The sequence below is a fragment of the Schistocerca gregaria genome, chromosome 5 (genome assembly GCF_023897955.1).
Source record: "Schistocerca gregaria isolate iqSchGreg1 chromosome 5, iqSchGreg1.2, whole genome shotgun sequence".
NCBI lineage: Eukaryota > Metazoa > Arthropoda > Insecta > Orthoptera > Acrididae > Schistocerca > Schistocerca gregaria.
This window is the reverse complement of record NC_064924.1, coordinates 457,316,855-457,341,669: the sequence shown is the minus strand read 5'-3', so window position 1 is coordinate 457,341,669 and position 24,815 is coordinate 457,316,855. Positions and strand designations below refer to the sequence as shown.

The 24,815-nt window shown below is 43.0% G+C and overlaps 1 protein-coding gene and 1 non-coding gene across 2 annotated transcripts in view; both read right to left on the bottom strand.

Annotated features, from left to right (window-relative positions):
- Positions 1-24,815, bottom strand: part of LOC126272218 (LIM domain-containing protein jub) — a 203,062-nt gene that overhangs the window by 54,557 nt on the left and 123,690 nt on the right. The window lies entirely within an intron of this gene.
- On the bottom strand, positions 22,301-22,375 carry Trnat-ugu (transfer RNA threonine (anticodon UGU)). Its single transcript has one exon. It is a non-coding gene; the product is annotated as a tRNA-Thr (tRNA).

Genomic DNA, 24,815 nt, shown 5'->3' with positions numbered 1-24,815 from the left:
GAGAGAACACACGAGGGAAACAAGTAGCGGTCCAATCATGAATGTTTTGGATGAATTTGAAATACTCACTAAGGATTATCCTCGCGATATACTAAATGAACAAATCTATTTCAAACACACACAGTTTAAAAAAAATAATGAAATTTTACATATATAAGGATAACGGTTAATCAAAACACCTGACATTACAAACACGTCAATTACAGTTCCATGGATACAACAAAAATATCTTTGAGTAAACAATTAATTGTCAAACTTGAATTTCTACAACTGGAAAAAATATAACATACATAATATACGTGCAACATCAAATTATCGAATAACTAGAAAATGTCAGATTACGACCAACAGTTAAGGTCAATAGCAATAGTTTACTCAAAGTTTACAAATTCAGGAAGTAAGAGAACATCCAACGCAAACAAATCTTCATAAATTACATATTATGTAAAATATAAAAACGCGATTGTTTTCAGATATACTGATGAAGAAAATAAAGCCGAAATCAGCTTATATACAAAATAAAATATGAAACAACATACTGACTACTGATACTGTGCATAAACACAGCTATTAAGAGCTTTGATAAAAAAAAATGTACGGTTCTCGAAATACGGGTGCCAAATTCCCCGGACTAGTAACATTTTCCAATAAATCCCGCTGCCGACATCAGTCCACATAGTTTTGATGCAAGGATGTGTCATAACAGAAGCTACTCCACAGGCGATAGGACGCTTATATGAAGATGTGCAGGAAGCTCGAAATAAGGATACCCGGCGTTACCGAGAAGATTTTACGCGCGAATATGCACGACGCATTCCATCGGCTTCTGGAATTTTCGGATCCATGGTTCTCAAGAGACCACAAAATGACAATCTGAAGAAAAATAGATGCCACATTACGTAAATGATCTGCTTTCTGAACTATCTCTCAGTTGACAACCCGACAAAATATCGAATAAAACATTTCACGGAACGGCATTTTCGACTTCTAATTCTTTATAGCGACCTCGTAATACTTTATACCCGAGGTTTTACTCGAATCCACTAAATTTATAATTTTTGATTCGCTAAATTGGGCACGCCACTTTGAATTTTGCAATTCAGACATTAGATTTCTAATCAGCCCCCAAAAGAATCGAAAAACAACACCGTTTTGTAGAATTTTATATCCACTTTACTACTATGTCCAGGTTTTGAAGCGAGTTGGAATGCGGCGCAGTGAGCTTGTTACTACTTGGTCGCTTTCCACGTCTGGTAGGTCGTTGAAATCAACTTCGAAGGCTCTTTCCGATGTCGTGGAAAAACCGCACAATTTCATTTAAAAAGTTGCTTTCATACTTCCAGTTGTAAACATTGAAAGTTCAGGGTCTATCATAACTGTTTCATTGGATGTAAAATGTTTTTTCGTCATACATTTTCAGCCAGAAGACTTGCTTGCATAGTATTCGCCAACATTCACTTTGCTCGCTCCATTAATACCACTTCTCCAATCACTGTCCACAACCTTTCCCACAGACAAAATACAGCGAAGCTCGGTGTAATCTCGCCAGTATACACTTCTCGGTTGCTAGAAGGCTGTGGCGAATATAGTGGCTGAAAGTTATTGACATCACACAGTTCACCCGAAATTTCATGGAACATATGAAATCTACTTCCACGCAACTCACTGATTGCTGTCTCGTTTCTGGCGTGAAATTGTGGACTCAAGTGTCACCCACTGTAAGGGTTGGCGCACACAATTACTTTATTTTTAACACTTTTTAAACTGCGAAGACATTCGTATTTGCTTTTGATCGGGATTCAAAGTCTACACACAACTTCAGCCAAGCTTCCGCGTACTTTATTCTTCGTAACAAACATCACTTTTTTTTCTACATCTACTGCATATTGTACATCTTTAATCGTCTATGGCCCCACACCGTAGTCGCCGTTTTCGGACGCCCTCCCGCGATTCATTTTCTAGGAATTCAAGGCACTTTTAAATTAATTCAGCCGGCCATTTCTTAACTGCTGAAAATGAAGGAACAGACACCTTAAAAGTCTTGGGATGAATTTCTACACAAGGATATCATTCCAAGAACTGAATGTTACAATGGTACGAAATTTCAGCTTTGTATTTTAAGAACACACACTCAACATGACTACTTTAAAATGTCATATAAGCATAACTACGTGACGTATTTTATTTCGGAACATGTACCAACGCAACTAAAACAAAATTTCATTGATCTTAATCGTATATCTTTGCCACAGCGAAAAATTTTCATCCTACTACCAACAGTGGCTTCTTCCAGTAGCCTGTAGCTTTGGTTCAGTCAGTCGAACAGTCAGTCAGGTACGATAAGACAGTAACTAGTGAAAGTAGTTCTCGAACCAACCTTCGGGCGAAAGAGGGTTTTCCTCTGATTATAAAGTGAGACTTTTTTTACAAATTCTTCTTCACATCAGGCGACAATAATATTAACTATAATTCTTGACTAAGCATCATGTGCAATTGAATACAAACTTTCTTAGTACCGTCGAAATATCACAAATCACACTTCCACTTTCACAGCATGGTCTCTTAGGATTTCTTCCACTGCACATATCAATATATCTATCTCCAGATTTTGAAATCAAATGGCACTTTACGGTCAGTTGATAACAAAACGAACAGCAGATTCCTTGTCTGCAAGAAGAGCCAATTGCATTTACGACTTCTTGGAACCGTGTATTTATTCGCTCGCACGTCCCTCATTCGCTGCCTGAGCTTAAATTATTTAGTTAACAACTGTTACATGTTCGTATGACTAACTGTACGGCAGCTGTTGATTCCTCTATTTTCAATTCATTCTGTGCACAGTTTCAAGTATATTCACCATTACCTATCTTTGTATGTCAGCATCAATAAATGTGTGTTTCACCTGTTTCATTACATATATAGTAGTAGTAGTAAAAGAACATCACTATTACAAGGATATTGGACATGTCATGGTATTACAATTTAAGAATAACAAAGTATCATAAGCCATAAATATACTTGCAGATCTAGATATTCAAGGATGGAACAAGTAATTGGCTGTGGTCTTGAAGTAGGAAACATCCCGGCATTTGCCCGGCGTAATTTAGGGTAACAATGCAAAACCTAAATCAGGATAGCCGGATGGACTTCGGTGTCTCCATCCTACTCAATTTGGTTTGCCCCTAATGTACAGTACTGTTTGACAGATAAGGTAGTTAATACTGTAAAAGGCCAGTGCTACACTGTTCCAACTTCCTCACTCCTTCACTTACACACTCCAAACACTGTACACACATTGTTTCAGAATGTAGCATCATCTAACCGACAATACGCCTAATTTTTTCTACTTCAACACTGGATTCCCGAGGGTTACGATTGCAAAATACTGTCAATTCACTTCCGTACGTATTGGTCCTCACAATCAACCGAGGTTTCTTCATTGGGCCATATTTTGGAAACAGGACTTTTTCTTCCTACGAACCAGTCTTCCAGTACAAAGGCTTTATACCACCACTTAGGATCCATTCGACGCCAGCATTAAAAATGTCGCGAACATTTGACAGTACGTTATAAAACTCGACCTTATCAATTCAACTGTTAATTCGCTGCTAATAACAAAAGAGAAAGGACCCCATACCAATTAGATTGTAAAATGCGTTCTGCAGTATGTAACCGGTCGAGAGCCGGGGACGGTCTGAATAAGGTCCGTAATTCGGGCGAATAAGGGCAGCTGCCAAGAATTTAAACGCACAAAGCGTTACGCCATACAACTTGGCCAAGAGACAATCCTTCGGTGAGCTCATTCGCTGCTTGGGACACTATTATCTCTTGCACGAGTTGTTTACATCAATTACGCAGTATCTTTCTAGCTGAGTACGTATTGCCTTCATTATTTTCTTCTTAAATTACTGATTTCCTTTCATTTTTAAATATTTATTTTCCTGTGTTAAATCTCAAAATTTTACAAACCCGAGAAGCGAACCTGGCATTGTTTCTCCATGTAATTAAAAAGTAAACCAATACACTACAAGACAAAATTTGTACAACATGTAAGCCGTCAACTATGAAGTGATTCGACAGGAACAGAAAAAAAGTTAATTTACGATTAAAGCGCTGTTCTTATCACAGAAAAGACCGTTATTATTTTATAGAGATGAGAAATATTCATCCTGAAGATTACATTTGTCACATGCAGGCTACCATTCATCTACAGAAGGGGGTTCCCAAACTTTTCCTCTGACGGAGCATTCTGAGAATACCGGTAATATTTATTTTGAAGGTTGGTAAAATTTCAAAAGATGAGAAAAACTTGGTTTATTCGTTGATTACTTCAATTTTTAATTGTAACTAGTAGCACAGATATCATAATAAAATTTTAAAAAATTATTAATATCTCAAAGTGTCGGAAAAATCGCCATGTTATTAATAGTTTTTAGCGGAGCACCTATTCACTTCCCGCAGAACACAATTAGGGAAACCTTGGACTCGTCAACTGACCGTACGTTATGTGACATACCTGCACGGGGCATGCTTGACTTTAATTGGCCACTGTGCGGCTGGTCCCGGCGGAGGTTCGAGTCCTCCCTCCGGCGTGTGTGTGTGTGTGTGTGTGTGTGTGTGTGTGTGTGTGTGTGTGTGTCCTTAGGATAATTTAGGTTAAGTAGTGTGTAACCTTAGGGACTGATGACCTTAGCAGTTACATCCCATGAGATTTCACACACATTTGAACTGCCCTTACCCCTTCCTTTGCCGATTCCACTGGAGTACGGTACATCGAAAATACTGTTGTTAACCCTCTATGTAAACTCTAGTTTCTCTAACTTGCTCTCGTGGTAACTGCGCGAAAATGATTCGTATCGAAAGTGGGCTCCAGAAATGCTGAGATTAAAGCTCTTCGAGATTCAAAGATTTTGATTTTATATTCATGGCGTACAACAACATGGTCATTATGGTCCATATTTACGACACGAATGTGTTTCAAATACACAATAGTAAAAGATGGTCCAAGACACAAGCACATTCAGCTAAATATAAACTAGGGACTCAAACAGCTTTAATTAAAAACCAGAGTCAATATAAAAAATTATAAATGAAATTGTCAACCAATAAAAATTTTAAAATTATCGTTCAAATAAACTTTGCTGGCTGGTCACCGACTACGAGTGGATGAAGCAGCTACTCTGAGAAACGGTACAATATCCTTATCAGTAATTTGAGCACGATTCCGAACAAAATACGAAACACTTTCTCCAGCGCTTTTCTTACAGGTTCTTCCATGAGAGTTTGTGGCATTTTTATGACCCCTCTCGCGCTGACAACATGAACCAGTGACGAAAGGCGAAACAATTCATCCTTAATACAGCTCGATAAAAGTTTCAGAACTACAAACCCCACTCAAGTACGGTAGACCGAGGGTTCTCGAACTGGACTCCTCTGCGGATGAGTTAATGTTCCTTAACATTCTGCCGATAAATCGCACCGGGCATCATCCTTCTCCATGGTTATGTTTCCGTAGTCGTTACACCTTCAATCGCCCCGTCAAATAATGATGAACACACCACACTGAGTCTTATCCAGTGACTGACTGGAGATCGCTTAGTGAAAACGTATCTTTTTTTCGTGTGTTCACGTGTATTACATTGAATTTCATTACGTTAAAGGTCAGCTGCCGAACATCGTACCAAGCACTGATCATTTGCAATTTTTCCTGCATTTCTTAACCACTTTCAACCTACGTGACCTCCTGATGTACAAATGTATCCTCTGGAATCAGTCCCAGAGAGTTACAGACGTTGTTTTCCAAGTCATTTATACATACAGAGTGATACAGAACTACATGTCAAACGGTGTGAGACGATACCCTGCGAAAAATGGTACGGAAAGCATTCTACGTATTAGAGCCAGTAGCAACAATGGGCTATCGACGCAAGTAGAGGTGTGGTTCGTAAATTAATGTTCTCACTCCAAACATTAAATTACATTTAAAGCCAGCATACAGGTGGATGCACCCATAACGTAACCGCAACGTAACTGTCTCAGACGACAAGAACACTGTAAGGGGATAATTTGCATGTAGGTACTGGTTATTGTGTGTTTTATATGTTCAAAATGGTAATCACAAGCTTCCGTACACATGACAGGTGATGCAACATCGATTGTTGCACATGGCAGTACGGACATCAACAATCCCTATGCGGAGTTCATCGTATGTGTGTCTCGGGATTCCGTATATAACTGTACTGAGATCAAATCCCCCTCCCAAAAAAATAAATAAATAAAAAAATAAAAAATAAAAACGGTCGCGTGGCGGCGTCACTGGTGTAGGAACATTCCAGTATTACTGATGTAAGTATCGACACTACCGATGCCAAGTATTCAATAATTTCATACTATCGTAACGAATATCAGAGTATCGTCACAGGAGATACGTACTGATTGGTAAAAATGTTAACTTTTTCACTACTATCAGGTTACCTTCCATTCGGAAAGTGGGTGCACTCAGCGACTGCTACGTAGCTTATAGAGTGCAGCAATCAGTCGTATTTTTTTTTAGATTTTATCACGCCAATCCAGATTTGGGCTAGTGGCTAGCCATTCTCAATGCACTATTTTCTATTCTCGATGCATGTAAGTCCCTGTTGTTCGGGCGTCAGTCACATTTCTTTGAATACTACTTATTTTCACCACTAGTTTGCATCATCCTTGGCGCGCTTTCTTCCAGGAGCGCGACGTCGTTCTTAAGAGTCTATCCCACTCTTCTAAGGCGACACTGCTGACGTCATCCACGATGGTTTCTACGACGACGCAATGCCAAGTTTGAACAGGTCCCCAAGCATGCTCATTTCTGGTTGATGTTAGCAGATATAGTAGGCTAAACCATTCGGTAGAGTCTTGCCTCATGCGGGAAGGTGTACACTTGTAAGCGCAATGAGCTCGAGCAATATCAGCTTAAAAGCCGGACCCATCGCCGTAATGTTGATAATGGTCTTGAGGGATAGAATGAAAGATCCTGTCTCAGTATTGCACAGCCCTCAAATCACCCCTAACAAAGATGAGACAGGTACATCCGTGCACACATTGTCTGACGAAAGAATGAAGAGTCTAGAAGGGGAGGAGGAAACGAAATAAAATAAAATATTATTCCATTGATTACAAAATCGATTCAAATTTGCAAAGAACTTGGCAGTATGAACCAACTTATCAGTATGACGTTGCACTCTCTGGCTTGGATGAATTCGCCAATTAGGCCAAGGAGGACTATATGAAGCCATTGTATTCTCTGCTGTGGCAAGCTGGCTCACAACTGTATTAACTTGTCCTTAACATCCTGGATACTGGCTATTGGACGGAGTTGACATCCGAGCTGGTCCCGCGCAAATTCCATCAGGAACATATCTAGAGAGCTTTCTGGACACAGGCCTTTCTCAATGCAGATTGTTCGCACAGATAAGTCCCACGTGTGAGCGAGCAGACTGTTAAAAATGGCACAACGATACTGCCACATAACTGGTAAGACATGAGGACGCAGAATGTCGATGACGTACCTTTGTGCCTTCAGAAATTCTCAATCACTACCAGCTGTGACTTTAAGTCATGTCATACCACAGAGTTCCTAACAGCACATCATAAGGAGTACCACAGTAGTGTCTCTCCACAGCACTGAAAACATGGATCCTCTCACCAGGTCGCCACCATATTCGCCGACGATGGTCATACAGAGTAGTGCATAACCGCGACACGTTACTGAACACAAAGTGGCGCCATCCATGAGCAGTCTGCAACTCTTGGTCACGGTACAAAGCCGCGCGGGGTAGCTGAGCGGTTTAAGGGCACCTTGTCACCGTCCGCGCGGCTCCCCCGTCGGAGGATCGAGTCCTCCCTCTGGCGTGGGCGTTAGAGTTGTCCTTACGTAAGTTAGATTAAGTAGCGTTAAGCTTATGGACCGATGACCTACGCAGTTTAGTCCCATAAGACCTTACCACAAATTTCCAAATTTTCACGGTACCACACCACACGCAGCCATCTGTGTTGTGGTGTTAACAGCACCCTGCACATGGGACGGTAATTCTACAGGTCAGCAGTTGCGATTCTCTGAACAAATGGTGCGGGATGAAACAATGTTGCAGGGAATCCATCACCTGTTCTTATATGGTATGTGTTGATGTGAAAGGGTTACTATGTGATTGGTGCACAATACGGCGCTTCTCCTTAGTGGTGATCGAACGTGGTAGACCGGAACCCCAACAATGAGTACGCCTATTCTGACGTTCCCATGCACTTCATCATTGGGACACTGTCACATTCGAATGTGCCACAAATGTTGATGTTTCACGATTCGACCATCAGGCCAAAGGGAGACCCACAATAACGCCTCTTTCAAACTGTCATGTGCTGAAAACGCTCTTTCTCACAAGAACGCGGCACCTCCGTGTGCTTCACAGTGATCACTCAACATCTGACACTGTTCGTCACTTATATATTCTATTAGGCGTGGTAAGAATACTAAACACAAATAACATTAATACCTCTGGTAGCTGTTCTACCTGTCACAGATGACTGCAGCTCTACTAATTTAGTCCGCAGCTCGTGGTCGCGCGGTAACGTTCTCGCTTCCCGCGCCCGGGTTCGATTCCCGGCGGGGTCAGGGATTTTCTCTGCCTCGTGATGACTGGGTGTTGTGTGATGTCCTTAGGTTAGTTAGGTTCAAGTAGTTATAAGTTCTAGGGGACTGATGACCATAGATGTCAAGTCCCATAGTGCTCAGAGCCATTTGAACCATTTTTTTCTAATAATTTACATGCCTGCCGATGTGTACATATACGAAGTTTACATTGACATCCGACCGTCTTCTGGGTGCTTCACTTTTATTGTCAGGCACTTTAATACGACCAAAACCAGTCTGACACCTACTAAACTCACGGGGTTCCATAAATAAAACATGCATTGGCATCTGGGCTCTTCTCCGTTGTTCTACGACGACTATCAGGCCTCAGATAAACACCATGCTCTTCGCCGACGAGAGCTCGGCGCCATTAGTCCGTGACCCATTCAAGGTGTTCTTGCAATTCCCATCTTCCTCGCACATCACATCGCTGGGGGATTTGCACGATTGACGGCAACAGATGCCTAGAGCCCAAATTAACCCTGTGGAAACTGTTGCGTGCTGCCTGGAACCCCACAGTCCTCCCTGTTCTTAGAAAAAGGCTGTGCGCAGTTCTCTTGATTCTCCTCTTGGTACCAACGTACCAGATTTTGCAGTTAACATCATCAGTTGGCAATGATCGCCGGCGACCACTAAGAGGCAGATTTTCAATGTTTAGTGTGACGATCGTGGTTGAATATTCGAATGACTTCACTGTAGCGCAAATTCCAGTGATGAGAATGCTTCCTGTTGCGCAGCACGGTCTATGTTTAAAATGACCCTTTCAGACATGCTTGCGGACTGTAAAGTTTGCAGCGTTCTGTTCGCTATTGAAACAACACACGCTCCTGACCTATACTAAGAACGTAGGTTTATTTTTACCTCCCTTACAGTAGTTTCCGATTTTAAAAGAAGTACGAGTTATTAAGGGAGGTACAAATCTTTTCTGGGCAGTTTGTACACAGCAATCACTGTACTTCAGGCCAAATGTGACACATCCTGGGATACATTTGTTGCTCAGCACGGGATGGCTTTCACGTGACCAATGAAGTCCTGAGACTTAAATGGTTTCTGTACAGTGGAAGCCGGTGTCATGGCGTGCTTGCCACCTGTTCACCCAGACACAAACAAATCTAGATTCGTTACAATGAACCGGTAGACGAAGTTGTACGGCCCGTTACAGGGATGTAGATAAGATGGTGATCATCTGTGCTGTTGTAACACCAGTTTGCTATTCTCAGTTGTAGAGCGCTTTCTGCGGGGATCGACCGTACGGACCCAACAGAGATGAACGATACAGACATAGTTGTAGGGGAAAACTTAATTTTTCATCAATTGCGGACGACACCTGTTACTATACTACAAACTAGAGTTGCGAGGATGTTTAAAACCAGTAAGGTATATTCAGGAAGACACGAAAACCTTGGTTTTAAACCTCTTAATATCAGGTGCAATTGGTATAATTAGTTACATTGGCAATTTCAATCCGTGAAAAGAAAAATAACATATCAAAATATATCCTTGATACGTTCTATATTCCATAACCTCATACAGGCCACTGTACGTGATATCAAAAATATAAAGAAATAAATTTTATTAAAAAACAAAGAAATTACCAGGTAATTTCTGGAACAAACAAATATTCTTTCTGGTACTCTCTTACCACAATATTGATCAGATTAGTCTTCACATGATGACTGGTATATTTCGATGACCTGTGTGTCACCCATGTACCTGAGGTTCCACTGTATATAAATTAGTCTTTTAGTTGTATCACGAGACAGTCCATTTCGCAACGGAATGTGAATTCATCTATGAGCTGACCAATTACGCTCACTTGCTGATGAGGAAGTTTGTGTATTCAAAATTCTAGAAGCAAGTGGAAATAGACATTGTTAGCAACATTAGCCTTTCCACCAGACAGAAGGAAATGCATGTTTCGCAGCAGCCATAACGCATTCTGTAGGAAAAAGCCTTCGGATGCCCGAAATGACGCCAAATTTCCGACAATAACCCCATTCTCATATCCCAATACTACACTCATTGTTATGGTGAAATCTACAGCCTTTCTTTACTCCTCCTGACGGAATTTTCCCCTAAAAGCAGAAATCCAATATATCTGTCGCAGCATGAATAACTTTATATGCATACTTGTAACTCTAGAGTCACAGCATATTTAAAGGAATATTTGTCTATTGGAGTAAGCGTATTACATTCTAGGAGTACGGCGTCTACTTCCCTAGAAATCCTATCAGAGACTTCATGTGCATCCGAAAGTACAGCATTATCGGCTCCAACGTTCCTTATAGTTCTCTGACATTGGTCCCCAGGGGCACCATGCCTCTCAAATTGCTGCCCTGTTTCGTCTGCAAACGCAGAAGCTTTCAGTGCACTGGCGCTCTGCACAGTTAGTCATACAACACTTTCCAACACAGTCTCTTCGTACTTCAGTGAAGTGCCCAGACAAATAATGGTGTCTACCCTACGAGCTGCTGATCGCATTTCCCTTCATATACGCTTCAATAAAACACGGGGCGCTCCTTAAAGAATTTTACTGTTTTTCGTTAGATGTAAGCACTCTTCAGCGTTCTCAGTGACATGGAGACCTGTGCTGCACAACCAATGCAGGATGAGTGTATATTGCTTCTCTACTATTTTCTGCACAGCACGCATATTTCGCGCGTTATGTGCTGTCACTGCTAGAAAACTATGCACATATTTCACTAATAACGTCAATAAGTTGCGAAGCTACATACTGCGCAGTTTCCTTTTCCTCAACAGGTCGTATACCTATATAGAAACATTATTCCATGATGCATCAGCCCATCCATCCGAAATCAATGCAAGAGCAGTTGAACAGTCCAACCCTCTTGGGACACATGTATTCATACGACTATATTCGGCAGAAATCGATGGTGAGCTAAGCAGGTGGTTATTAGAAGGCTCATAGCCAGGCCGTATTTTCTGAAATGCTTCCCGAATCAAACGGTTAAAATGGCTCTAAGTACCATGGGACTTAACGTCTGAGGTCATCAGTCCCCTACACCTCAGAACGACTTAAACCTAACCAATCTAAGGACATCACACATATCCATGCCCGAGGCACGATTCGAACCTGCGACTGTAGCAGTCGTGTGGTTCCAAAATGCTTCCCGACAATATTTAGAATTCAACAGGGAGAGTGGAGCAGATGAAGCACATAAAACTCTAGCAAAGACTGCGTCAAAGTCATATCAGCAGCTTGATGGTTATCCTTATGGTCGGATGAAGAGGGTCGTGGTGAATCTGTCATAAGCTGCTCACTGAGAGAAGAACCACGACGCACTGCTGGTCGCACAGATGAAGTCGCCGTCCTTGATACTTCAATATTCTGCAGCCTATTATTTTCTGACATTTTCCCCCTTTTTACTTGCGACGCCATCATCCCAATGCTATCCGCGTAACAGACTGAGAGCAAAGAGGCGCCTGATAAAATGTTCTTTTATGAGTGACGCAAGGGCGTTAGGATATTTAGTTTTACAATATTAACATGTTCCCATTGACTTGTCTTCATCGAAGAGATTCATTACTTTTGATCGAGGACGCATTCCACTAAAATATCCGGTTTGCTTGCGTAAGATAGCTCAGCGTAACGTCAAATGAGGCGTGTCAGCACTTCTGAGATTTTTAAATCTCTAGCTGTACTCAAATATTACTACCACGTAGCGTACAACTCCATCTAGATAAATGAACTTCCAGATCAATGCCTATGTCATTTTCTGCCACGAAGAGTACAAAAAGGAGTTTTCTTAGTAGTTCTTGGGCGAGTCTCCTTACAGTTAACCCATTTCAGTTCCAAAACGGCAACTTAACTGAATTCCTACATTTTATTCAGGCCTTTAGTTATTATAAACATGCTTTGAGCCACATTCCATTGTGGCATCTCACCATGTACGCATGGCTAGCGCAGACATACCTCACCACTGCCATTATACCTCGCAGAAAACGGAACTAAAAATGCCGAACTCCTGTGAAGTTTGAAAAGTAAGAGAGAGGCACTGTCGAAAGTAAAGGTATGAGGCCAAGTATTCAGTCGAACCTGGATGGCTCACTCAGTACAGTATTTGCCGCGAAAGGCAAAGGTTCCGCGTTCGAGCCCCAGTCTAGCACACAGTTTTAATTTGCCAGGAAGTTCTAAATCAGCACACGCTACGCTGCAGAACGAATATTCATTCTGGAACTCGATTATTAAGTTTTATTACGCTGTCCAGTCATAATGATGTTACCACCTGTCAAAAGCCGGAATAACCATCTTTTGCAGAGCAAGACGTGAAGAAAGAGTGTCATTGGAATTGCGGACGGTACATACAGGGATGTGGAGCAACACCGACTCTAGGGCCGTGGCCAGCTGCGCTACACTTCCCGGTTCGGAATCCATGGTACGATCATCCCGATCAAGGTGGTCCCACAGATTCTCTACTGGGTTTAAAACCCCGGCGAGTGTTGTGGCCAGGGAGTACGATAAACTTGTGTAGTGCTCTTCGAACCACGAAAGCACACTGCGAGCAGTGAGAGATGCTGCACTGCCCTTGCTAGTAGGTGCCATTGTGCCGAGGCACAACAAACTGCTTGTAGGGATAAACATGGCCTTCAAGGATAGACGCATATTGTGTAGATCTATTGTGCCATCCAGAATGACGAGATCATCCAGGGAACACCACGAAAACATTCGTCAGACCATAGCGCTTCCTCCTGGTGCAAGGTGTTTGCTTTTCAGACGATTCAGTTATGGACGGTCACATGAAGATTGTTCGCAGCTCTCGGGCTAGTGGTTAGGATTACTGGTTCTTGATCGCGGGGCCCCGAGTTCCATTCTCGGCCGAGTCGGAGATTTCTTAGCTCAGGATTTGGGTGTTTGTGATTTCCCTGATGGTTTCATATCATCTCAACGATGCGCCAATCGGAGAAGATGGCGCAAATAAGAAGACTTGCACCATGCGGCCAAACATCTCCCAGCCAATAATGCCCTGCTATCACTTCATTTCATTTTGCAGAAAGATATTGTTGTTGTTGTTGTGGTCTTCAGTTCTGAGACTGGTTTGATGCAGCTCTCCATGCCACTCTATCTAATGCAACCTTCATCTCCCAGTGCCTACTACAACCTACATCCTTCTGAATCTGCTTAGTGTAGTCATCTCTTGGTCTCCCGCTACGATTTTTACCCTCCACATTGGTGATCCCTTGATGCCTCAGAAAATGTCCTACCAACCGATCCCCTCTTTTGGTCAAGTTGAGCAACAAACTTCTCTTCTCCCCAATCCTATTCAATACTTCCGCATTAGTTATGTTATCTACCCATCTAATCTTCAGCATTCTTCTGTAGCACCACATTTCGAAAGCTTCTATTCTCTTCTTGTCCAAACTATTTATCGTCCATCTTTCACTTCCATACATGGCTACACTCCATACAAATACTTTCAGAAATGACTTCCTGGCACTTAAATCTATACTCGATGTTAACAAATTTCTCTTCTTCAGAAACGCCTTCCTTGCCAGTGCCAGTCTACATTTTATATCCTCTCTACTTCGAACATCATCAGTTATTTTGCTCCCCAAATAACAAAACTCCTTTACTACTTTAAGTATCTCGTTTCCTAATCTGATTCCCTCAGCATCACCCGAGTTAATTCGACAACATTCAATTATCCTCGTTTTGCTTTGGTTGATGTTCATCTTATATCCTCCTTTAAAGATACTATCCACTCCGTTCAACTGCTCTTCCAAGTCCTTTGCAGTCTCTGACAGAATTACGATGTCTTCGGCGAACCTCAACATTTTTATTTCTTCTCCATGGATTTGAATACCTACTCAGATTTTTCTTTTGTTTCCTTTACTGCTTGCTCAATATACAGATTGAATAACATAGGGGAGATGCTACAACCCTGTCTCACTCCCTTCCCAACCGCTGCTTCCCTTTCATGTCCCTCGACTCTTATGACTGCCATCTGGTATCTGTACAAATTGTAAATAGCCTTTCGCTCCCTGTATTTTACCCCTGCCACCTTTAGAATTTGAAAGAGAGTATTCCAATCAACATTGTCAAAAGCTTTCTCTAAGTCTACAAATGCTAGAAGCGTAGGTTTGCCCTCCCTTAATCCAGCTTCTAAGGTAAGTCGGAGGGACAGTATTGCCTCACGTGGGTGTTCCAACATTTCTACGGAATCCAAACTGATCTTCCCCGAGGTCTACTATTTTTTCCATTCGTCTGTAAAGAATTCGTGTTAGTATTCTGCAGCCGTGACTTATTAAACTGATAGTTCGGTAATTTTCACATCTGTCAACACCTGCTTTCTTTGGGATTGGAATTATTATATTCTTCTTGAAGTCTGAGGGTATTTCGCCTGTCTCATACATCTTGCTCACCAGATGGTAGAGTTTTGTCAGGACTGGCTCTCCCAAGGCCGTCAGTAGTTCCAATGGAATGTTGTCTACTCCGGGGGCCTTGTTTCGACTCAGGTCTTTCAGTGCTCTGTCAAACTCTTCACGCAGTATCGTATCTCACATTTCATCTCCATCTACATCCTCTTCCATTTCCATAATATTGTCCTCAAGTACATCGCCCTTGTATAGTCCCTCTATATACTCCTTCCACCTTTCTGCTTTCCTTTCTTTGCTTAGAACTGGGTTTCCATCTGAGCCCTTGATATTCATACAAGTGGTTCTGTTTTCTCCAAAGGTCTCTTTAATTTTCCTGTAGGCAGTATCTATCTTACCCCTAGTGAGACAAGCCTCTACATCCTTTCATTTGTCCTCTAGCCATCTCTGCTTAGCCATATTGCATTTGCTGTCGATCTCATTTTTGAGACGTCTATATTCCTTTTTGCCTGCTTCATTTACTGCATTTTTATATTTTCTCCTTTCATCAATTAAATTCAATATTTCTTCTGTTACCCAAGGATTTCTACTAGCCCTCAACTTTTTACCTACTTGATCCTCTGCTGCCTTCACTACTTCATCCCTCAAAGCTACCCATTTTCTTCCACCGTATTTCTTTCCCCCATTCCTGTCAATTGCTCCCTTATGCTCTCCCTGAAACTCTGTACAACCTCTGGTTGTGTTTGTAACCATGTAGTCATCTGACCAAAAGTCTTGTTCCTCCTGCCGCCGAACTTCACTAATTCCCACTATATTTAACTTCAACCTATCCATTACCCTTTTTAAATTTTCTAACCTACCTGCCCGATTAAGGGATCTGACATTCCACGCTCCGATCCGTAGAACGCCAGTTTTCTTTCTCCTGATAACGGCATCCTTTTGAGCAGTCCCCGCCCGTAGATCCGAATGGGGGACTATTTTACCTCCGGAATATTTTACCCAAGAGGACGCCATCATCATTTAATCATACAGTAAAGCTGCATGCCCTCGGGAAAAATTACGGCCGTAGTTTCCCCTTGCTTTCAGCCGTTCGCAGTACCAGCACAGCAAGGCCGTTTTGGTTACTGTTAGAAGGCCAGATCAGTCAATCATCCAGACTGTTGCCCCTGCAACTACTGAAAAGGCTGCTGCCCCTCTTCAGGAACCACACGTTTGTCTGGCCTCTCAACAGATACCCCTCCGTTGTGGTTGCACCTACGGTACGGCTATCTGTATCGCTGAGGCACGCTAGCCTCCCCACCAACGGCAAGGTTCATGGTTCATGGGGGGAGGAAAAAGATATTACGAATACCAAACATTTCCACAACACAAACTCACCCTAGATGGGAATGACAGCTGTCTAAAAGTATATGAAAGCGTACCATTCGGCAGGATCTCTCTTTTCTGATATTAAAAAGATCGATAGTGATAGGTACACAGGAAGACAAGCAATAAGATTGTTGAAAGCACACATTAACTTTGACAAATTAGAGAAAAACTCGCAAACAATGGAAATAACAATAACGCTAGAAAACAAAGCAAACAGTTGTTACTATAGCAGCAGCAATTATTCAACTCACTCTCTCTCTCTCTCTCTCTCTCTCTCTCTCTCTCTCTCTCTCTCTCTCTCTTTGTGTGTGTGTGTGTGTGTGTGTGTGTGTGTGAAGAAGATTCAGCCAAGGACGATGTAGGTCGACGACCGATATTTTCTGTTTGTTCTCTGAGGAATAAGGTCTGCAAACTCAGACACGTGTGGGTTTGTCACACGAGCGATCTTTTGTCGGCGACAGCAGGATGTAGCACTGTACACAACCGTTGGAAGTCCGTTTTCTCCGCATATGAGGGCTGGTTTAGTTGGCTAAGTTTTTTCAGCCGACAAACAGGTCAAAGCTGTTAACCTTTAAAAAATCCTATAAATTCGAACACAGATCCTTTGTCTAGAATTGTGTTTCGATATTTTAAGGATCTTACATCGAGTTGCCACAGTTTATTTTATCACAAGATACATCAGCTTGTGCGTTATAGTTGTTTCCGTGATCGTTGCTTCATGTACGAATATAGACGTAGATATTTTTATAAGTTTGGTCTAGACATGGTTTGGAATAGTCTCAAATTAGCGTAAAACATATGATGCATCACGTTACATTTCTTCCGATATGAGGAAGACCACGCAGTGCTAGCTACGGATCAAAACAACACGACAGCCGATCACAGGAACGAATATAACAGTTTTGATAACAATGTCTACTCCTCATCGACGATGAAGTGGTGATGTAACAGCACACAGATAATTTGCTTACTTTTCTAGCTTTAAAGGACAATTAAAGAGAGAAGGAGTTGGGTGGGACAAGGTTTCGAGAACCAGACAGTCGGAGTTTTACGGAGGTGACGTGCCAGGAAGTTTGTAATGACTCAGAGAAACCAAAGGCAGGATGTCTAGGTGTCAGTTAATTTCACTAGGACTATGACATTGATCAGATTCTCTTCTGTCGCATAGGCTGCTGCACGGTAGCTACTGCTGCTGAATTAGATGTTCCGACTCCTGCTGATGGAGAAAATTTCTTTAAAATCTATTTCGAAGAAAAAAGAGGGGAAGGAGGAATGTACAATCGTATCCCACTGAGCGACCGTTTCAACGAAAGTAATTTTAAATATTAATGACTCGGCTAAAAACTGATAAGGCGCTTTCATCTTTATTTGTATCGACGAGAATCAAAGTTTCTCCCAGTACCACTGGGATTCGCCACGGTTGGAAAACGCAAACTGTGAGCGCTCCAAGCGCACCCACAATTTTTAACGTTACGGAGTCCACACGTATCGATAACGAGGTCAACTAGTTATCCGACCGGAGTTAAGCAGCTGTTCTAAGGAGAATAGTATGTGTTACAACTCAGTCTTGTCTCAACTTTTGTGCAAAAACAAAACTCTTGATTTTAACAGTTATTTCATAACGCACAGTGACATGAAAATTTTTAAAAATATATGTACAGGTGACCAAGCCAAGTGTATTAACACTCAACTCAGGTTCTCTTAGATGATCAGTTTGGCTTTAAGAAAGGTAAATACACTAAGAAGGCAGTTCTGGGGTTGCTCTTGATAGTGGTAGAATCTAGAAAAACTTGGGATAAATCAAAAAACTTTATGGAATTTGTCGACATAGAAAAAGCTTTCGACAATGTAAAATGGTGCAAATTCTCAGAAAAATAGATGTAAGCTGTATGGAAAGTCGGGGAATATATAAAAGAACCAAAGATGAATAACAATTCAAGATCACGAACGAAGTTCTCGGATTAAAAACGCTGTAAGTTCAAGAGTAAGATTAAAATTCAGGGTGAAAGTATATCAACGATAAGATTCGTTGAGGACACTGCTGTCCTCAGTGAAAGCGAGAAAGAATCACAGGTACTGTCGAAATGAACGAAGTCTATTGAGCACACAATACAGAGTATACCGAGCAAATACTAAGTAATAAGAATTAGTAGAAATAAGATTAACGATAAACTTATCAAAATTGTGGATGGCGAAATAGATACGGTAAAGGAATTCTTGCTACATAGGAAGGAAAATAACACATGATGAACGAAGCTGGGACAGTATAAAAAAGATACTAGTACAGGCAAAGAGGGCATTCCTAGCCAAAGAAAGTCTGTTAATATCAAACATTAGTCCAAAACTCAGGTAAAAGTTTCTAAGAATATACTTGTGGCGCACAGCATTACATAGAAATTGATCATGGAAAAGCAGAGAATCGAAGTGTTTGAGGTAGGGCTCTATAGATGGATGCCTGAGGTCGGTTAGAATGCGAAGATAAGTATGTCGAAATTGAATCGCATATCAGCGAAGAAAGGAATATGCTCGAAACACGAACAAGAAAAAAGTATAGGTTGGTTGGTTGGTTGGGAAAGGAGACCAGACAGCGTGGTCATCGGTCTCATGGGATTAGGGTAAGGATGGGGAAGGAAGTCGGCCGTGCCCTTTCAGAGGAACCATCCCGGCATTTGCCTGGACTGATTTAGGGAAATCACGGAAAACCTAAATCAGGATGGCCGGACGCGGGATTGAACCGTCGTCCTCCCGAATGCGAGTCCAGTGTCTAACCACTGCGCCACCTCGCTCGGTAAAAAAGTGTAGGATGATAGGACATGTGTTGCAACATGACGGAATAACTTCTATGTAACTAAAGGGAATGACAGATGGTAAAAAACTGTGAGGGAAAATAGAGATTGGGATATTGTGAGTATAATAATACCGCTTCATATAAAACAAGAAAGCAACTAAACAGTCGACGTTTCGACCTACTTCATGAGGTTCTCTTCCGGGCGCCATGGCTTAGCCACAGCCTGGGGGATGTTTCCAGAATGAGATTTTCACTCTGCAGCGGAGTGTGCGCTGATATGAAACTTCCTGGCAGATTAAAACTGTGTGCCGGACCGACACTCGCGCTCAGGACCTTGGCCTTTCGGGGGCAAATGCTCTACCATCTGAGCTACTCGAGCACGACTCACGACCCGTCCTCACAGATTTACTTCTGCCAGTACCTCGTCTCCTACCTTCCAAATTGTACAGAAACACTCCTGCGAACATTGCAAAGGTCTCGAGTTCGAGTCTCGGTCCGGCACACAGTTTAATCTGCCAGGAAGTTTCGTATCAGCGCACACTCCGCTGCAGAGTGAAAATCTCATTCTGGAGACATACCCCAGGCTGTGGCTAAGCCATGTCTCCGCAATATCCTTTCTTTCAGGAGTGCTAGTTCTTCAAGGTTCGCAGGAGAGCTTCTGTAAAGTTTGGAAGGTAGGAGACGAGGTACTGGCAGAATTAAACCTGTGAGGACGGGACGTGAGTCGTGCTTCGGTGGCTCAGATGATAGAGCACTTGCCCGCGAAAGGCAAAGGTCTCGAGTTTGAGTCTCGGTCCGGCACACAGTTTAATCTGCCAGGAAGTTTCGTATCAGCGCAACACTCCGCTGCAAAGTGAAAATCTCATTCAGGAATCGTAGTCGCGGCAGGCCACGTCAAATCAATCAGTGAACTGATGGAAGCAAGAACTTTTATATGATCGACGATTCCATGAAAGTAACTGTGGCAGCGACTGAAAGTTTTTTTTTTCCTCTCCTTGTTTCATTCCACAGATTGCAAATTCTATGCTCATACTGAACCAAGTGGAAATCTGAAACTTTGTGCCGGTCCTTGTTTGGTACACGGGTGTGCACTTGGTAGCACACCGCCCTCCAAAGGCAGAGATCCGAGTTCGAGTAACAATCTGTTACACATTTACAAACTGTCAGAAGAAAAGTTGTCTCATCTCTCAACTTCCCCGCCATATGCGTTTGTATTGTGTTTTAGATAATTTGTTTGTTTCCACTGTACTCAATTCTATTTGTAATAAATCGTTGCTACGAATCTTCCACTTACAGCCCGAGACTACACTACGACCAAATAATCTTGCAAGACTTTCCTTCTTCCCCGCTGAGCGGCGCGGTCTCCTGAGAAACAAGTTGGGTCCAGCTATTGTATATAGCAGCTGCACAGCCCGAGGCAGGGAAGAGAGAGGCGAGTACTTCCTAGCTTCCATAAATAGAAGACACGAGAGGAAAGCCGGTGGTTATCGCACAGCAGAGCCAAGTTTTTGCGGGTACCCGCGGGGAGGGGCGACTGACTACACGTGAACGGCAGTCCGACAATAATGCGATGGCCGCTCACCGCAGTGCCACTGAGCTGAATATTGTGCCCTGCTTCACTAGCTGTGCATCTCACAGCGCCGAGCCACGACCTTTCCTCGCCACAACTTGGCGACTACAAATCCGGGGGTGGACTTCAAACAGCTGGGCGATTTGCGCTGTTAAGGCTGGGAGGCTTTGCAGGTCAACGCTCATCACACAGGACGACAACTAAATTTGCCAGAAAGGCTAATAGTATATTCAAAAGACGGAACGCGTACATCACGTCATTTAGCACTACCTAGTATTACATGGCGCAAGTGAAGTTATGACAGACTGTCTGTCCTACAAAATGGCGGAAACAGAATAAGTATTAAGAAGCTATGATGATACTTTTTATTCACGGAGGAGACAAAAAAATGAAAGAAAAGACAACAAGCCGAGCGGGGTACTGCAGGGTTTAGCGCAGCGAACTCGAAGTCGGGAGGACGACGGTTCAAACTCAAGTCCGGCCATCCTGATTTAGGTTTTATTGATTTCCCTAAATAGCTTAAGGCAAATGCTGGGATGATTCCTTTACTTTTCCATTCTTCCGTAATCCGAGCTTGTCCTCCGTCTCTAATGACCTCGTTGTTGACGGGACGTTAAACATTAATCTTCTCCTCCTCCGCCGAAAACAAAAATATAGGTTGTCTGATAAAAAAAAAGTGAACCACACACAAATGGTCGAATCTCAAAATAACATCCTCCATGTACACACCCCATCGGCGGGTACGTAAACGATTTAGAGGTACAATTCTCTGTGACAGAACGGCCACCAGAGATCACTAAAGTTGATCGTTTTTATGCTTGTCACCAGGCCTGGAATGATCACTGAAGAACTCGGAGATACCACGTATTCATGTGAGGCAGCGCTATCAGCACCTGACAGTTTGAAAGAAGCTTCACTGTGGGGCCCCAAATGGCCAGCTGGTCGAATCGTGCAATATCCAGGTTAGTGGGGCTTTCGAGTGTGACAGTACCTCGATGTTGAACTGCATGAGAACGTGAGGGTAGGCGTACTCGTCGTCAAGGTTCCGGACGACCGCTTCTCACCGCCACAAGGGAGGATCGTCATCCGCCTGCCATGCGGGAGCAAGTAATGGAATCCCTGGAACATTCTGTGTCATCCCGCACCACTGGTCGGAGACTAGCAGCAGCTGGACTAGGGAATCACCTTCCCATGTGCAGGCTGCCGTTAACAGCACAACACGAACGGCTTCGTTTGGAGTAATGGGAAGCATGGACTGCTAATGAATGACGTCGCATTGACTTCAGCGATGAATCGCGGTTCTACGCTACACCGGAAAACAGTCGACGGCGAGTATTGTGGCGACCTAGAGAGAGGTCCAGTTCTTCCAATGTCTTTGAGAGCGACAGCGGTGTTACTCCTGGCGTCAAGCCATCGGATATGGCTTCAAGTAACTATATACGAAGATAGTAAATGTTCTCGAAATAACAGGTACCATTGATGACCGTTCAGCTTCTCTAGAATAAATGATAATTAGTTGAAACCCTCAGCGGCCGACGGGTGGTGTTGATATACCTTGATGTGGACAGCTGAAAATGTGTGTCCCGACCGGGACTCGAACCCGGGCTCTCCTGCTTACATGGCAGACGCTCTATCCATCTGAGCCACCGAGAACACAGGTGAATAGCGCGACTGCAGGGACTTATCCCTTGCACACTTCCCGTGAGACCCACATTACCAACTGTCCACAATCTACATACGTGATGTTCCTAATAGGTATTTGCCCATCTACTCATTACCCAACAACACCTGTCGGTAGATTAGGGTTTCAACTAATTATCATTTATTCTAGAGAAGTAGCGCGGTCATCAATGGTATCTGTTCTTTCGGGAACATTTACTATCTTCATATATAGTTAAAAGGCTACCCAGCCATTGACCTTCGTCTGTGCGAATGTGCACAGGTTGACCAAACTCTTATGGGAATCGTCACCTTAGTGGGCGCGAGTAACGAGTGGATGGGCAAATATATAATAGGAGCATTATACATGTAGATTGTGGACAGTTAGGAATGTGGGTCTCACGGGAAACGTGCAAGATATAAGTCCCTGCAGTCGCGCTATTCATCTGTATCGTCGGTGGCTCAACTGGATAGAGCGTCTGCCATGTAAGCAGGAGAGCCCGTGTTCGAGTCCCAGTCGGGGCACACATTTTCAGCTGTCCCCATCAAGATATATCGACAACACCTGTCGGCAGATGAGGGTTTCAACGTAACGGCTGGCAATGACTGAAGCTACTCTGGCAGCGCCATCCACTCATCCGTTATCATCATAATCAAAATTATTATTATTATCATCATAATCATCATGGACTCATCCTGTATATACCAACATTTAGAGGCGGCGCCGGTATCTATAATTTTGACGTTAAAAACTCATACTGGTAAGTGGATTCATATTGCCAGGATCTTTGTAATCTGATTCGATTTTGTTATCACTGAACGACGATGTGTGAAATTTGATCTACTGAGTCCCCTCTACAACCTCTAGAAGTATGTAGCATGCTTTGTGAAGAACCCTATATATTACAAACAAGAAAGGTCCGGGGTACTCTTTGAATTACCTTTACATCTGTCGATTTCGTCCCATTTAAATAAACGTTAAAGTTAAATCTTCTAGGAAGACCTGGATCCAAACATGTCCGGTCCGAGATTAGGTAAGCTCGTATTCTGTTCACTAGAGAAGGGCAGTGCGGAACTATATCGTAAGAAATACGGCATCAACCTTGGCACCGTCGTCTACGTAGCTGTGGTTCTCATGGACGAACAGAGAGGATTGAGTTTCGTTAAGATCTCTGTTTCGAGAAGCCATGTTCATTATTATAGAGCACGTTTTCGTCCAAAAACCTAAATCAACAAATGTAGTCACTCCTAATTGGCACAGAACTGGGCCCATTTACGAAATCCGCCAGCAAGCAAACACGTGCTGCGGGCAATTCTGCACTTGCAAATACTTTTACTGTTGCGCAGTCACATTTTAGCCAGTTTCCAAACCTTCTTGAAGTGTAACATCTTTAAGTAATTCACCTTGTATGCGTATGTCATCTAATTTACCCAGTAGAACGTACAGGCATATGATGGGATCACGTAAAATACTTACTCGTCTTCTAAAATTTATCTTGACGCCCAAAAGCATAGGTAGCACTGTGGGATTGCAGTTGCCCAAAGAAAATTATGATTAGAGTAAGATCAGTCTTAAATGGAACCTGCCACAGCAGGATACGTAAATCAGGCGCACTGCAGCATTTCTGTAATTACCTTTCATAATAATGGGCACGTGCCGCAGAGAGCCTTCAGTACGGTTGGTTGGTTGTTCGGGGAAGGAGACCAGACATCCGTGGTCATCGGTATCATCGGATTAGGGAAGGATGGGGAAGGAAGTCGGCCGTGCCCTTTCAGAGGAACCAGCCCGGCATTTGCCTGGAGTGATTTAGGTAAATCACGGAAACCGTAAATCAGGATGGCCGGACGCGGGATTGAACCGTCGTCCTCCCGAATGCGAGTCCAGTGTCTAACCACTGCGCCACCCCGCTCGGTCCTTCACTACGTGCGGTGACCATGTCGCGCTCTCCCTACTGGTAGCGGCGAAATGCCCACCTTGTCGTGACGGGCTCACGATTCCTGTAATACCGTCTTATAATGCGTGGAGAACATCGCGACAATGCTCTCTGCTTTCATGGACGAGTCCCTAATATGTCTGAATTTACGACGGCAATACACCGCAAACAGTACTTTCGCAACAGGCACATCAGATCCGTATTTTCTATTTGCCGCTGTAGTGCTGTCTCTTGAGTATGTCGGCTAACAGCACTCCTAGACAACAAAATATGACACGGTTAAATCAGCTGCGTAATTATTTCTACATTAAGGTGCTCTATGTGCTCTATAGGAGTTGCATTACGATTCGCATAACCTCTGCATTCCAACATTTCACCACACATCTACAGATTTGTCTCAGTTCGTGAATTCATCGCCTTACACGACTCGCAGTGATGCCAAGAAAAGCAGCTGCTAGTTTGAAATGGAAAAGTCAATACGGCGACGTCCACACCCTTCCA